At 40.5% G+C, this 16,848-nt stretch overlaps 2 long non-coding RNA genes across 2 annotated transcripts; both read left to right on the forward strand.

The window, feature by feature from the left end:
- Positions 1-754: 754 nt before the first annotated feature.
- Positions 755-4,461, forward strand: LOC140578575 (uncharacterized). The gene is made up of 3 exons (XR_011982842.1): positions 755-884; positions 3,954-4,140; positions 4,365-4,461. It is a non-coding gene; the product is annotated as an uncharacterized lncRNA (long non-coding RNA).
- A 3,071-nt stretch (positions 4,462-7,532) lies between these two features.
- LOC140578574 (uncharacterized) lies at positions 7,533-10,387 on the forward strand. Its single transcript, XR_011982841.1, has 4 exons — positions 7,533-7,699; positions 8,862-9,021; positions 9,726-9,882; positions 10,169-10,387. It is a non-coding gene; the product is annotated as an uncharacterized lncRNA (long non-coding RNA).
- Positions 10,388-16,848: the final 6,461 nt, after the last annotated feature.

Below are 16,848 nucleotides of genomic sequence, written 5' to 3' on the forward strand. Positions count from 1 at the left end.
ATTTATATAATAACTTCATGTTGTTTTCTGCAGGTATTAGCATCCTTGTCAGTCCTCAGCTGTGTTCTTTGTATAGTAATTATGCAAACACGCTGCTCAGAACATTTGTTAGTCATCTTGGGGAGCTGTATGGCAAAGATGCTTTAGTGTATAATGTGCACGTCTTGGTTCACCTATCGGCAGATGCTCAACGGTACGGTTGTTTAGACTCTATCTCAGCTTTTCCATATGAGAATTACCTTTGTAAACTGAAGAGGTTTGTGAGAAAGCCAAAGTTTCCCTTGGCACAAATAATAAGAAGGTTATCTGAGGTTGAAAAGATCAGTACTGTTGAGTTACCCTGTAAGGAGTTAAGAACGCAGCATTATGTTGGACCTGTTCCTGATGGCCTTCGAGTAGAAGCGCAATACAGGGGACTGCAGACTGAACAGTGGCTAATGAAAGTTTCCACAGGTGATAATGTTTTTGCTATAGTTGGAGACATTTGTGTCATACATAACATCATTCAGTCTGTGGATGGAATTTATGTAGTGTATAAAGCATTTACAGAGAAGGAAATTTTCTTCAATTATCCGATGAGCTCTGATTTTCTCGGAGTATTTATTGTGTCTCAGCCTACAGGGGCATTTAAAGTGGCCAAAGCATCACAGGTTGCTCATAAGTGTCTTCTACTGCCTTATAAAGATAGGTATGTTGTTGTGTCCCTATTGCATAGCCACAGTTGTGGTGCTCAGGCCTTTTAGGTTTAGGATATGGATTGTGGAAAGTAAGAGCAGAGTAGTGAGAGAGAAAATAATATATGATGACTATTGACCTATCCTAACACATAGACAACTGACTTGACACCTTCACCCTGCAAATGTGGACACGTGGATTTTGATGATGTAAGTATCCACATGCATAAGTAAAGAATATAGATAGATATATGTGTAAACAGTAGGGATGGCACGGTTCATGAAAAAAAACCGAACCGTTCGGTTCGCTTGTCTCGGTTCGGAGCATGCATGCGTCGCACGGTTCGACGGTTCATGACATGCACAATGTAGCCTCGTGCCCCGTATGTGACGTCAGTGTGTTTCCCTTTCGCGCGAAAGAATAGGCTATATGCAAAGAGCGGTGTGACGTAGTTCCGGTAAAAGTTCAGCCAGCTAAGTAATTTCCGGTAGCCTTTCGTTTGCTGCGTTTAGCTCAGGAGTGTCAAACTCCAGTCCTGGGGGGCCGGAACCCTGCACAGTTTTTGGTTTACCCTCATTTAACACACCTGATTCAACTCCTTGTGCTAAATCATTTGTGGTGGGACAGGGAAAGAACTGAGCTACACAGGGCTCCGGCCCCCCAGGACTGGAGTTTGACACATCTGGTTTAGCTCGTGTTTTCGGCGTTACCACCCTGTCTCTGAAGAAAACGTTTAAATTTCAGCCAACCAATAGCACAACATCTGAACACTGTTGTGTGCCTTTATTTAATGTGCGGTTAGGCACTTTGTTAAAGAAAATTAAGTTATCTGTGACAAAGCACTCCAGTGAGTGTCATGCCTCGATCGTCCGCTATTTCCGTGTGCCACGCCCCCTCGTTAACCCTGTGTGGATTCCCCGTGTTTACCAGCTGTTCCTGATTGTTGTCAAATTTGTCATTACTCCATTGTATTTAGTCCGCGTTTCCGTTTCTTTCTCCAGTCCGGTCATTATATTGTAATTCTGCTTTACCACTCGTCTGTGTTCCTTTTGCTCATTAAACCCCGCATTCCCCCGATCCTAGGTCTCCTCGCCTCTGCTTCCCCGGTCAGCGTTGTAACAGTGAGCCTGCTTCCATGCTGCAATGTGAACATTTGCCATGTTCCTAAAAATTCTGTTTATTGCACAGTGTCTGACCACACAAACCTACAGGCTATTGCCAGATGATCATACTAGACATATCAACTGGACATATTTTGCACTATTACAGATTGATGTCTTGTACATACACAGAAACTGATTTTATCGATTACTCAAGAACATTCAATATAATTAATACCAATTTTTTTTACGTTATATATATATATACATGGGCGACATTTGACTCTTGAGTCAGGGGGGGCAAGAAAAACATTTTAACGAGTAGGCATCAAAACAACATCCTACCTTAGTGAAGGGCTAAACGTCGTCCACCAGGCGCGGCATCAAAGCGATTAACGGTCTTATCCAAATCTACGTGAATGGTCCGTTCAATGTTAAGTACTGCAATGTCCGAGAGTCTTTCCTGGCACATTGTGTTTCTCATATAAGTTTTCAGTCGGCGCAAGCAAGAAAAATTTCTTTCGCACGATGCGCTGTTCATCGGCACAGTTAAGAAGAGCTTAAAGAGATTGCCAACGTTGACAAGACTGTGGACTAGCTTTGACTCTTTGAACAGTGACAATCGTGCATCAAAACTCGCTTGTCCTGTTGACATAGCGTTGAAAAGTGAAAGTTCTGCACTCGCCATTTTGCCCGATCGATCGTCTAGTTTTCTCTAATTTTCATACCAACAACAAACTAACTTAAACAATAAAGACGCAACCTATTGCTTAATTTGCTGTGTCGCCCCCTATCAACACGGAGACCTACAACACATAAAATACATATTCTGAAACAGTATTTTAACAGTGAATTCTAAAATTCCATGATCGGGATATAGGGGGGGCACATGCCCCCCCTTGCCCCCCCCCCCAATGTCGCCCATGTATATATATAACGAACCGAATCAGGCTTAATCAAGATAGGTGATCTATCATTTTAACGATCCCCAATTAAATTAACCCCGTGGACCGGACAAATACAAAATGAATGATTAAACATTATATGCGTCTCTTTTTGTATGTTTTCTAAATAAGACCTCGTGCCCATACCCAACTGTAATAGCGATTAAAGCGATCTATTCTTTTAGCATTTATGTTAAGGCAAGACTTTTATTTTATTACTGTTCTGGGATTAATAATGTTTAATAATTTCAATAATGTGCTTTAAGTCAAGTCAAATTCAGTTTATGCATGATTACATGATATAATTTTTTAATACTGTATCCTACATTGTGGATAATTAAGCTATATATCATATGATGAAGTACATTTCTGGAGTGTTAAAGATTAAAAGAAAAAATAACAAGAACCGTACAGAACCGAAAACCGTGACCCTAAAACCGTGATACAAACCGAACCGTGGGTTTTGTGAACCGTGCCACCCCTAGTAAACAGCTATGTAAGAGTAGAAGGTAGGTGCCATTTTCACACATGTACTGCATAGTTCTTGGTATGGAGCAGTCCTACATTCAAGAGTAGCTTTACTATTAGAAGCCTGGATGTGTGAGGATAAGTGTTCTTTGTTTGCGGAGTGTTTGTTGCTTTTACTTTGTTTTAGTCCTGTTGTGGTTGTAAGTAGGTAACACTAGATTTCTTATGAGGGTAAATAATTATAATCAGCACTGACACTGAATTGCATTATTGTATTTTCTTGTGCATGTCCAATTTCAGTCATTTGAAAAAGAAAAAGACAAGGGGCTAGTATTAACAGAATTAATTTTTGATTGTACATTAAATGAGTTTAGAAGGAAAATGTGGACCATAGATCTAGACCAGGGTTCTTCAACTCTGGACCTCGATTCCAAATCCAGGCCGTGTTTTCTGTTCTCCCAGGTAGTTGTTTAATACTTACTGATTCTGATTGGTCAGAGGCTTCACACCTGACTGACAGGTAAAGGAAGGCTGGAAAATCAGCAGTGCTCGGACCTCGAGGACCGTGAGTTGAATAACCCTGATCTAGACCATCAGATGACGTGTTTCACATAATGAACATGTTTTGTAAAGTATTTTGAGAAGTGAAATATGCAGGGTCATTTTGTGTAAAATGGACCAAGAGAAGCGGGCAATTCTGAGGAGGCCGAATGGGAGGTATCTGTTGAAATGACATGGAATGACACTGCAACATTTTCTTTTTCAGATGTTTCTAATTGTTGAATTCACTGAGACCAAGACTGTTAACATCATACCTGAGTCCTGGTTTGAGGATGGTGTCACAAAGTGGCCCAATTATCAGAGCGATAAGCACATAAACAGAGCAGTCCAAACATGTGAGGAGCCAGGAGAAGACTGGAAACTGTATGATGTTCGAGTCCTCTCAAGAACTGGTAAAGATGCATTTTAGAGATTCAACCCACTTGCGTTCTGCACTAACCAAATTAATCAGTTTCACAGTTGGCAACAACAGCACATAGATTTTCAGTCATGTTGCTTAAGCGGTACTGTTGTCCATAATACTTATACAAGAAGCTGAAGCAGAGCACTGCACCTGATCTTTTATGTGAGTTTGCAGAAGTGAACTATCTGTTAATCTTTTGTGAATTCTGAGTAGGTGAATACCTAAGGGCAAGGGAGAAACTGAAGGCATCAATGACCTGTAATACCTCTGAGCTACAAACAGACGAGGAAGAATTTGTTAAGAAAAGAAAAGTGAAAAAAAGGTTTGATATTTAGAGACATGAGACAAGTATCCAACATTTCAAAAGAGAAGCACAATTATATGCTTGCTTAACACACTGGCAGCCAAATTTGCTGGTTTTATGAAGTATACTTATATTTAGAAAATTTTGTCTTGGAACATAATTGGAAAACATTTTTGCAGTGTAAGTCTTAGTAAATCTATTTGTTCTGAATAAATTGTTTATTCTTAATATTAAATTAATAACACTAGGTTAGACAGCAGTTTTGCAGTGTAGTCCTGCCATAGTTCAGAAGTCAAAGCAAACAGGGATTCCTAGACTAATGAATGTTTATAGTGTCAGAAATTTTTTGTCAACATTAGATGCAGTATTTCCGTCAGTTGAGCACAATTGATGAAAGAAGGAAAAGGAGTCTGCCAGCTCTTTTTACCCATGCTGAAAATATGTAACTAGGCTTGACTGTGGTTCGTTTTGTTTTTTAGGCACATGTTTGGTGACACAGAATCTGACAGTGAGCCAAATGGGAGCGGAAAGAAAAGACATGGTGATTTCTCATCTACTCCATGGGTTTCTTCCCCAATACCTAACATGACTAACAAAGGTTTTGAGACCCCTTCAAGACCTACAGGTATGTTTGTCTAATTTTCGCAATCAGATCTTATGTCAACCTTTTATTTTGATTGATGACGTTTAGGCTGTGTCACATTACACATCGTTTGAGCGTATTGGACATCGAGCATGATATGAGTAGCTGTCTACTATGGGTCAGGATTTTTAATGACCTGCACCCATCTGGTCCATTCTTGAGATCCATTCGGACCATGCGTTAAACATTGACCTGAACACACTGTCCTTCACATTTCAAACCAGTATCTTGCCCTACAGGTTTTTATACAAGCCTATCAACATTTTTGCAGTGTAAGTCTTAGTAAATCTATTTGTTCTGAATAAATTGTTTATTCTTAATATTAAATTAATAACACTAGGTTCTAGGGGTCAGTGCTTCATCCATTGCTCACCTCCAGAGGGTGCAAAATGCTGCCGCTCGTCTTTTAACTGGCACTCGGAAGTTTGAGCACATTTCCCCTATTTTAGCTTCACTCCACTGGCTGCCCATTTCTTTTAGGATTCATTTTAAAATTCTTTTGTTTACTTTTAAAGCCCTTCATGGCCTTGCCCCATCCTATCTTTCGGAACTGATACTACCTTATACGCCCACCCGCTCTCTCCGGTCTGCCGATCAGCGGCTCCTCATTTTACCCAGGACTAAGCATAAACTTACAGGAGACCGTGCTTTTGCTGTGGCAGCTCCCAAACTGTGGAATGATCTCCCGTTAGAGATCAGACAAGCCTCTTCTTTGTCTGTTTTTAAATCACTTCTGAAAACCCATCTCTATACTCTGGCCTTTAACACCTAATGAGATGTTTGTTGTTGCGCTTTTATTTTTGATTGTTTTAGTTAGTTATATATTATGTTTTTATGTTATGTTTTTATGTTCTTTGTTTTATCTATTTGTTACTGTACAGCACTTTGGTCCTGTACAGGTTATTTAAAGTGCTTTATAAATAAAGCTGGATTGGATTGGATTGGATATCAAGTTTGGAGAAATGCTACTTTGGCAATACAAATGATTGACTTGCCTTAAATGACCTAATTGATGCTTTAGCTACCTGCAACTATGCATTTCACTGTTTCGCCTTGGTCTCTGCACCTTGGACAATAACTCAGTATTCTAGTTGCATGGGCCCAACTCTATAATGATCGTGCCATTTAAGAAAACCTACCTGAACACATGCAATTGGGCAACCGGTTTATTAACAGGCACTGCACTAGTTAAATTTAATGTGAGTGACTGTAAAGCTGCGTTCAAGGCAACTCAAAACTGAAACATTCCACAAAAACTACACATAGCAGCTTTAAGTGCTGAGGTGCCAGCAGTAAGGTGGTCGGAATTGTCACAGCTTCCCATACTCGAGGTTCAGCTATAAACCTACAGAGGGTATTCATATAATACTGAAGCTTACAGTTTATCCTTTGCCTTTTAGGTAATCACCTATCTAGGGAAGGTTGCCAGACAAGACCTCAGTTTTTGCAGACTAAATCATGTTTTACAGTTATGTTAGTCTATTTTCTTTGAGTCATTTTTTAGCACTGTACATGTTAGCAAGGTTTTTCCTAAGTTTGTAAGACATTTGCATGATTAGTTTCCCCTTTGTAAAGCATTTTGGTCAATCACATGTTTTAATCTGTGACTAAGGTTCACCTACTCAGAATTCACAAAAAGATTATCATTAGTCCATAGTACTACTTATCCTTTTTTCAATATATACTCTTATTGGTTTTTTATTTCCAAGGCACTGGAAATACAATCTCTCTGTCAGGTGACCACCAGGTTTTTAACCCGACATTTAGACTGGGGAAGACAGGCACCGGATCCATTCCTTGCTCTGGTAAATGCATCCAATGATAACAGTCTGTGGCGTTACATTATCTATACAGTGTATACAGTGTAGATCAAAATTAGAGACCAATGTATAAATACTTGTTTTATTTACTTCTTTACACACTTTGGGTTTAGTCTTTCCCCAGTTCGACGCCATAATTAATGTTTCCTATCAGACCCAAATAAATTGAACTAACTTTCATCACTGAAGTTCTCAATAAATCAAGTATTAATAGATTGTTCTCTAATTTCAATCTCCATTGTGGATTCAAGACAATGTGGTGGTTAGATACTTTCATATATAGCAGGGGTCTCAAACTCCAGTCCTGGGGGGCCGGAGCCCTGTGTAGCTTAGTTCTTTCCCTGTTCCACCACAAATGATTCAGCTCAAGAGCTGTGTGGTAATTAGCACAAGGAGTTGAATCAGGTGTGTTAAATGAGGGTGAACCAAAAACTGTGTAGGGCTCCGGCCCCTCAGGACTGGAGTTTGAGACCCCTGATATATAGGTACTTTATGGAAAAAACACTTTTATAACTGAATAACACATTTCTGCAACAGTTTTAATACTTTAACTCTTTTTGTAGCTGCTCAGCTGCACATCATTACTCTACTGGAACACATTAAGGAACAGCAAATGCAGCTTGCTGTTGCCGTTAATAACCTTGCAGCACGGATAGGAACCGAAACACCTATGGCTGAAATGCCCCACAGCATCAACCTCCCATTGGACACCTTGTCAGAAGTTCATGAGTTTGAGGAGTGGCTGAAAGATTCGAGAAATTCCCATGCCAAACAAAACATGGTATGTATTGTCAGTTAAAAAAAATAGAATCAAGTCTTGGCACATTTTTATCTATATTTTATATGGATATACCAAATCCTGATTTTTGGGGTTCTGCCAAATCCCAAATCCACTGTTTAAAATTGGGCAACACTGAATCCTACTCCCATCATCAGTCCATTAATACAGCAACCACATTGTAAATTCAGTAAACATAATTTTTGTAAGCTTGCGAGATTATTTTCCACCTGGTCACTTTTGTGCCAGAGTGTGATGATCAGCAGCGCATTCTTCACGCCATGTGCAAAAGTTTTGAAAATAAATGATTTTGCGTTCATTTCTGCCTGGAGTGTTGTCGGCTTCGCTGTTATAAGGCATCAAAATGACATTGAGCTTTTGACCAAAAAAAAAACACGTAAAAATCAGTGGCATATTATTAAACTAAATTTAAGCGGTATGTTTTAGAAAATGTGGGTCCGCGATGCTCATTATGCTATGCTTGAAGTGCACTGATGTTTTTTATTAACTTATTTTACATCACAAAACATATATAATTTATTTAAGTACCCCAAGTTAAAGGTGTTTGTAAGAAATTTTTATAGCTAGAAAAACATATGGGCAAATATGAGAATTGATTGGGTGGACGACACTCTGGTAAGTTATGTGGAGTTTTTAATATTATGCACAAGCAGGTCCATTTCCTCTGCCGAAAAACAAAATGTTAGTTTCTCTTTTACTATGTACAGCTGCGCAAAACACATACTGGTAGTGTTTTGTCTCTTTTGTGAGCATTGTTCGCAGAGCAAACGCGAGATCACGCTGCTCAATTAGGTACAACTGCGATTGGGTATTCATCCGTCTGACTACACTTAGTCTTCTCAGTCTCGTAACCGGATCACCTGCTGTTCCTGACATGCGTATGGCAAGCGTAGAGTAAGCATAGGGTTTGGTTCTTTCAATGTTCTAAGGTTCAGCAGAACCCGAACTCCGTCAAAAAAGCCCAATATTTGGCCGAATCTGAAACAGAATCCTGGATCTCAAATTTAAATTATTTAAATTGACAAAACATGAATAAATAGGTTTAATGTTTAATAATATAATTCAGTGCTTATTTAGGAACCCTTACCTTTAATTTGTATTTATTGTTTTTCTCTCATATTTATACATATTTTTGTCTTTTCAGATTTCTGTTCTAGGTGCTGTGGGAGGACAGAATGCAAAAAAAGTAACATGGAACATACTGTCAAGGATTTTCTCGGATGCAGTTGCAAAACAAATAAATTGGAAGGGAGCTAATAGAAAGAAGTGCTTTAAAGATATGGTGACAAGAAGTTTGTTGATCAGTAAGTGTAGTGTAATAAACAAAGGATTACCTTTCATGCAAGGCTCTTGTAAAAACAAGCTTCTTATAGGCCCTCTCCATTACCTCTATTGTATTTATAGCTAATATATTACTATTTTACATATTTTTTCTTTTCTCACGCATTTAAAAATATTCTCAACTTACATGGGCTCAAAACTAATTGGACACTTGACCTGTGATATACACTTGGTGGTTGAATCACTTAGGAACCAATCACAACAGCTTACCCAGCATAGGGTAAACTTTATTCACAACCAGAAAAGGCATCTGTATTAATGTATAGGGTTGGACATGTATTTTCCTTCAAATTAGGTAAACAACTGCAATTAGAAAGTCATTTTCTAATTCATCATGAATTTCTAATAACATCATGAATGATTCGTTTGCTGCACTAGCAAAGAGTTTGGTAAGAGTTTAAATTTTTAATTTAACTTCAGATGCTGGTTAAACCTCTGATGGTTGACAGCGGGCAATTATATTGAGATATGTACAGTGTTTGGGTTTTTTTTCTTTTTCTTGCCAATTAACAAATCTTGAATTATTCCTGACATTGTCAAATCTACACAACCCCATCTTATTGTAAATGGCCACTGTCAACCTTCGGTCAAGACATGTTAACAAGGGGCTTATTAGCTAAGGAATGTCATGTATGCTGATTAAGTGTTGTATTTTCTGTCTCAACAGGAGCTGTAAGAAAGAACCATTCAACTGGAGGTGCTACAGACACAGAAATTGATTCCTTCACCATCCGCTGGTTCAACCTTGCCTGCGATCGAGGAGGAGGTCGCAAAGAACGGGGGAAAGACAGGTGTCAACAAGAGGCATGAACTTAAGAGTTTTGGTAAGAGTTTAATGCCCCAGTATAACTTCAAATGTCATGCTGGTTACACCCCTGATGGTTGACAAAGGCATATTACATTGTGAGATGCGTAGATGTGTTGGTTTTTTTTCTTGCCAACAAACCCTGGATTACTCCTTAACAGTCTTCTCAAATCAACAACTCCATCTCAATGTAAATGGCCACTGTCAACCTTCGGTCAAGACATGTCAACAAGGGGCTTATTAGCTAAGGGATATCATGTAGGCTACTATATGCTGATCAAGTGTTGCATTTTCTGTCTCAACAGGATCTGTGGTTGTAAAGAGCCAGGCATCAGTTTGAGTTGAAAGCTGTTTTCTTTTCTGTTACTTTAGGTATTATGGCAAATGTTTTGTTCCACTTATTAAAATATTGAATTTTTGCAGGAAATGTAGTTATTGTTTTGAGTGTTTTTAACATGCCTGTTATTCTGTTATATATTATATTCTATTCTATTTATGCACAATAAATATACTAAAATCTTGAATTTGTGAGTTTTTTTTCCAAATATTCTATTTATCAAGGTACAATATTTTGAATTTTAGATAAATTATCAGTAACACTTTGGAATAAGCCTAATTTACTGAGTTAAACAACCATTATTAGATATAGCATTTGTACTGTTTAAAAAGACAACTTTTTCATCCACTTGTTATCTTTTATACATTTGACCAAACGGGTACTTTTAACCTTTTATAGCTTGAAATTATTACAAAATGAGCTGGTCTAGGTGAGATCTGGTACAAATCTGGGCCAATGTAAGCAAGATAAGGTGCACATTTGGCCCAAATATGTGGCGGATCCGCCCCCATAAAAAATGCATCTGCTCCGAAGCTGGCCCAGATCATTAAGGTAAGGTGTACATTTGGCCCAAATATGGACCAGATTTGCCCTGCAAAAGATACATCTGGTTCAGAGCTGGTCCAGTGCTGGTCCAGATCATGAAAACGGATCCAAAACAGTATTGGCCCATTTTGCCAAAAGACACCGGGCCAAACATGGCCCGGATCCACCCATAAAAGACACATCCGGATCGGAGCCGGCCCAATACTGGTCCAGAGCATGAAAACGGATCCGAAACGATATTGGCCCGTTGTGCCAAAAGACACCGGCCCAGATCCGTTGTGCGGATCTGGTCCAGATCTTAAGATGGATCCGGTCCAGATCCGGGCCAAATAAATTTTGTTATCTGGGTATGCTTAGCCTCCAATGCAATTTTTCTTTCTACATCCCTCTTGGATAGCCTAATGTCATTTTTTAACTCTGCCTGTAGACTTGGATACTCCTGCTTAATTTTGAAATCATTAGTTATTTTCCATTTATGGAACAGAGCCCTTTTCCTCCTGACTTTATTCTTAATTTCCTTAGTAAACCACCTTGGTTGTCGTTTCCTAGATTTAGTTTTTCTGGAAACAGGTATGAAGTCCTGTCATATTAATGTACAGAAGAATACACAGGTTTTTCAGCACACCACAGTATCACACTAATTAATGGGGTTTGAAATAGTTCTTTTTTTCTGGTTTTTGTCCGTTAAGGGAGTGTGATCATGTTCCTGTTGTGTTGTGTTGGTTTCCTTTGTGTATTCAGGTACGTGAATGTTTGATTATTGTACTGTGTAATTTCTTTAGTTATAACTACCAGTTTCTTCTTTTATGTATGTATATGTACTGTTTTATCATTTCATGTTTTATAATTTATGGCTGACGGTCGAGATGTGCATAAGATAAATTAGAGAATGTTTAATTATATTTTATTTTATCTGATATGTCAGTATATGTTTGTAAGCCCTTATCTCAGTTGGCGGGAAGCCTTGGTGGAGAGAGGGAGTGTGATCGTGATCCTGTTGTGTTGTGTTGGTTTCCTTTGTGTATTCAGTCGGCGGGAAGCCCTGGTGATTAGGAGAATAAACAACGTCCGTCAGTGAACCGGCAGCACGAGTCTTCGTTCTTTATGTAAAAAATAAAAACAATTACACAACGCAGAGAAGTAAAAGTGGATAACCGGCCGCAAGGCAGTCCAGTTACATTGGTGCCGTGACCCGGATTCTGTGCTCCAGATCAGACTCACCCGGATCTCCGCACAGAGGATCAACGCCAGTTTGGTCGCCGACAGTTGCTGCGCTGCATTCCCGGTCTCCACCAAAATTGTTACAGCTAAGTGTCTAGTTCATATGAAGAGAGGACACTGTATAACTTTTTTTTTATTTTTCGCAGAAACGTTTTTCTGTGTGATCATTAGTTAGTAGACGTTTGTTAAGATTTGTATTTTCCAATTTTGTTCTTTGGGTAGGTTTGGTAAAGTCGGAAATATGGCATATGAAAAGGGGAGGGAACAAGGTAACACGGTGAATGAGTATATGTTTGCTCCAGGGACGGGGAGGGGCAGGTATTCTAGTGAAGTGCCTTTCTACCCGTGCACTTGACCAAGTAGTGGAGCAAGTCCCATTGAACCCTAATCTAACCTTATCCGATTCAAATGACCCAGCATTGCGTAGCCTCATAACGCAAATTGTCCACCAGGTTAGGCAGACATTAATTTCACCTGGGTTAAGCGACACTAGGTGTTGTAGGGATGGAGGTTTGAGTGTCCCACAGTCTCCCAAGGAGACAAGTCAGTCAGCTATGGGTATACCCCTATCCAATCTGTCGGGGACCAGGCTAGTTCTCCAGTGCGATGTGAAAGAGCCTCCCATTTTCCGCGGAGAGGATTCTGACAAATTTGCCATACATGATTGGGAGGCATTGATGGATACATTCCTACAAAAGCGGTGTGTTCCTCTGGCTGATCAGGCACATGAGATTCTCTCAAGGCTGATGGGAAAGGCTAAAGATGTAGTAAGAATAGCACTTCGCAGTAATCCAGCTCTTAAACCAGCTGAAAATCCGAAAGTGGATTTTTGATGTGTTGAGGCAGCATTTCAGCGAAATCAAATTCTCATGTATGCCTCTAGCTGACTTTTATAGCACTCTGCCAATAACGGGGGAAAATCCTATTGAATATTGGATTCGTTTAAACAAAGCCGTTGACGTAGCACAGGAGAGTCTAAGGAGGATGGGTCGGCAGATTGAAGATCCCTGCCAGGTAGTTGTTATGATGTTTGTGAAGTATTGTCCGGATGCCTCACTCTCTGCAGTTTTCAGGTTCAAGGCCCCTGATAAGTGGACTGCAGGTGAGATACAGGAACATCTTGATAGGTATCAGTCAGAATTAAAAGAACGTTGGTCGGCTAGCGCTAGAGGTCTTCGTCCAGTGAAGCATGCCACTGCCCATATTCAGGCACCAGAATTGAGTAAGACAACACCTATCTCACCTGAAGCTGCAATAGCGTGCGCCCCTCAAATTAATGACAATTGTATGAAAACCCTTGTGAATTTACTAGATCTAGCAGTCAACCAGAACATCCAGATGGCGTCCAAACAGTGCCCATCAGTTCAGTTACATGCAAGGCATTGTAAGGTCTGTAAGTCGAGTGAGCATTCAACCCTTGCTCACTGCAGACGGGAGCGCTTGTGTTTAGCATGTTTCCAACCAGGGCATATTAAGGTGAACTGTACAAATAGGTTGATTAGTAGAGCCACTCAGATAAAACGGATTGGTGAGTCCCAGCCTTTAAATTAGATCGCTCACGTTCAAGGAGGGGTAGCGTGAGCAAAAGTGAACAGCCCCTCGACGCCGACGACCCTGTACAATATTATGAGAGTGCGTGTTCGACAGCACCAGTAGGCACAAAAGTGATTGCACAGAATGTACAGAGGGTCGGGTTATTTGATGATTTGTTTTACGCGTCAGTTTCTGTGAATAATAGATTCCAGATGAGGGGAATGTGAGATTCGGGGTCTATGGCATGCACACTCAGTGAAGAGGCGGAATTACAAATGAAAAGTGAGGATGTGTTACCTGAGCCAAAGCCACTCACTGAGGATATAGTGTTGGTTGGATGTGGAGGGAAACATACTAGACCAAAGTGCATGTATGAAGTTGAATTGAAGGTATATGGGGAGAGTTGCATCGTGCCAGTTCTGGTCGTACCTGGTCAGAAAGATGAGTTAATCATCGGCACGAACGTGATTAAATTTCTTATACACCAGATGAAATTTAGTCACGACTACTGGAGGCTTTTGTCCAGTAGCGATCAGCAGTCATCTAATGGGCGCAGTCAATTCCTGGACCTTATAGCAAATGCACAAAGGTGGCGAGGTAGTGATTTGCCAGGGAGGATAGGGACTGTTAAGTTGCAGCAATCAGTCACCTTGTTAGCTAAACGAGAATACCTAGTTTGGGGGAAATTACCGAGTAATGCTCCTATGTCATTAGGGAGCACAGTTGTCATCGAACCCACATCTGCCAGAACTTTGCCACGTAATATAATGGTTGGACGTGTTTATCACACCTTTGTGGGGTGATGGTTGGGTTCCCATGAAAGTGACTAATTTTCTGAGAAACCTGTTACCCTCAGAAGAAACTGTAAGTTGGCAGACGTATCCCCTTGTCTAGCAGTCGAAGATTTTGAGCTTTTTCAAGGGGTGACTCATGTTGAGGTAGCCTCCCTTAAGGAAGGGCCCATGCTAATCAGTCTAGCAGGCCTCAAACAACAGTTGCAAAATGTTGGTCTTGGTGACCTGGACATTGAGTCTTGCTGTATCGATCTTGCAGGAAAGACTAGTCCAGCTCCTTGAGTCTTATCATGATGTCTTTTCCAAGCATGCCCTAGACTGTGGGGAGGCCAAAGGTTTTGTACACCACATCAGGCTTACTGATGAGCGACCCTTCCGGCTTCCTTATCGCCGCGTGCCCCCAGCTCATTATCAGACGCTCCGGCAAGTACTTTTGGAAATGGAAGAGCAGGGAATCATTTGCAAATCAGTGAGTGAGTATGCTTCTTCATTAGTTTTAGTTTGGAAGAAGGATGGCAGCTAAAGGATTTGTACTGATTTCAGGTGGCTGAACGTAAGGACTACCAAAGATGCACACCCATTACCACATCAGGCAGACTGTTTAGCGGCACTTGGGGGAAATGTGGTTTTTTGTGCCATGGACCTGACATCAGGTTTCTATAACATCCCCATGGCTGAAGAAGACAAAAAATACACGGCCTTTACAACCCCTTTAGGCCTACACGAGTACAACAGGATGCCACAGGGGTTGTGCAATAGTCCTGCATCATTCATGCGGATGATGTTGAGCATTTTTGGCGATCTACATTTTAGTAGCCTTTTATGCTATTTGGATGATCTCTTGGTATTTGCACCCAGCGAGGAAGAAGCCTTGAGAAGGTTGGAGGTCATGTTTCATCGATTAAGGCTCCATAATCTCAAGCTGAGTCCAAAGAAGTGTTACTTCATGAGGTCTTCAGTTAAGTTCCTTGGTCATATCATAGATGGCAGTGGTATTTCAGTGGACCCAGCTAAAACTGAAGTAATTGCAAATATGACCAAAGCAGACTTGATGGAGGATGACGAGTGCACACCTTCTGTGAAGAGGCTTAAGTCGTTCCTCGGTATGGTTTTTTATTATCAACACTTCATTCCTGACTGTTCTGCCAAAGCAAAACCTCTTTTTGCCCTTACTGCTGGACAAAAGAGGAGAGGTATGGCTAAGGTAGATGCGAGGGTGGGAGTTTATCGAAAGCTTAAACCTGCTGATTGGACAACGGATTGCGACAAGGCTTTTTCGAGTCTAAAGGAGGGCTTGTTACATTGTGTGGTTCTCGCGCACCCTGATTTTTCAAGGCCGTTTATCTTGTCAGTTGATGCTTCTCTTGATGGTCTTGGTGCTGTGTTGTCACAGGTCCCTGCTGGTGAGGAGAAGGCTCATCCTATTGCTTTCGCGAGCAAATCGTTGAGCAAGTCCCAGAAGCGATACCCCGCACACAGGCTTGAATTTTTAGCGCTCAAATGGAGTGTGTGCGAGAAATTCAGTCATTGGTTGAAGGGTCATTCGTTTACAGTGTGGACGGATAATAATTCGCTCACGTACATAATGACTAAACCTAAATTGGATGCTTGTGAACAGCACAAGGTTATAATAGTTTTGGATTTTTCATTATAGTTTAGTTTTATTTAGTTTTGACCTTTTTTCCCTCTAATTTAGTTAGTTTTAATTAGTTTTTAGAGCAGGTTTGCTAGTTTTAGTTAGTTTTAATTTTGTTTTTATTAGTTTTAGTATTAGTTTTCATTTTTTCATACTTTGGGTTATTTGTCAGGTGCAGGATTCAAAAAGATCAGTAAGTATTGTGTAATAAAACTCAACAAAGGAAACCATTTCAAAAAGTGTATTCAGTCACTTTTGAACAACCAACTATCCACAACAACCAACACTACAAGAAAGCAGCTTATGTGCAAAATGTGTGTGATACTGCTTCTGATGTTGGATACAGGTAGCGTGCCTGGTACAAATCAAAATAGCCAATAGACTAAAGACACACATGAACATAAGAATATAAACCCATTCACGAGGCACACGTCACATTTCTTGACAGCCAGGAGTCTCAGGGAGCTCAATCTGAGAAAAACATTAACAAACTCAAAAACCATTGCACAACAGGATTGTATCAGCATGGAAACCCAGACTTCCCTCTCTCCGGCCACTTCCTCCAGCTCCTCTGGGGAAATCCCGAGGCGTTCCCAGCCCAGCCGAGACATATAGTCTCTCCAGCGTGTCCTGGGTCTTCCCCGGGGGCTTGATGCTGATGTGCTTTGCTTTTCTATGTTAACCATACGTCCAATATTATAAACAAAAAGGAAATGAAGTCTTGTGGTGTTCCTGCGTATTTACTAACCAGCAGCTGTTTGGTCGTCGGTGAAAGCAGTTCATTATGGTTGTCTCCTCCTTCCTGGTGCTACCTGGCCGGGATGTTGCTTCTTTTTCGGGGGAGCTAATCAGAGAGGCTACTTGGTCAAGGTACTCGCGATTAGCCGTCTTATGCGAGCTTCTCAAGTGGACTTTCAG

This window comes from Paramormyrops kingsleyae, chromosome 15, assembly GCF_048594095.1.
Source record: "Paramormyrops kingsleyae isolate MSU_618 chromosome 15, PKINGS_0.4, whole genome shotgun sequence".
Taxonomy (NCBI): Eukaryota; Metazoa; Chordata; class Actinopteri; order Osteoglossiformes; family Mormyridae; genus Paramormyrops; species Paramormyrops kingsleyae.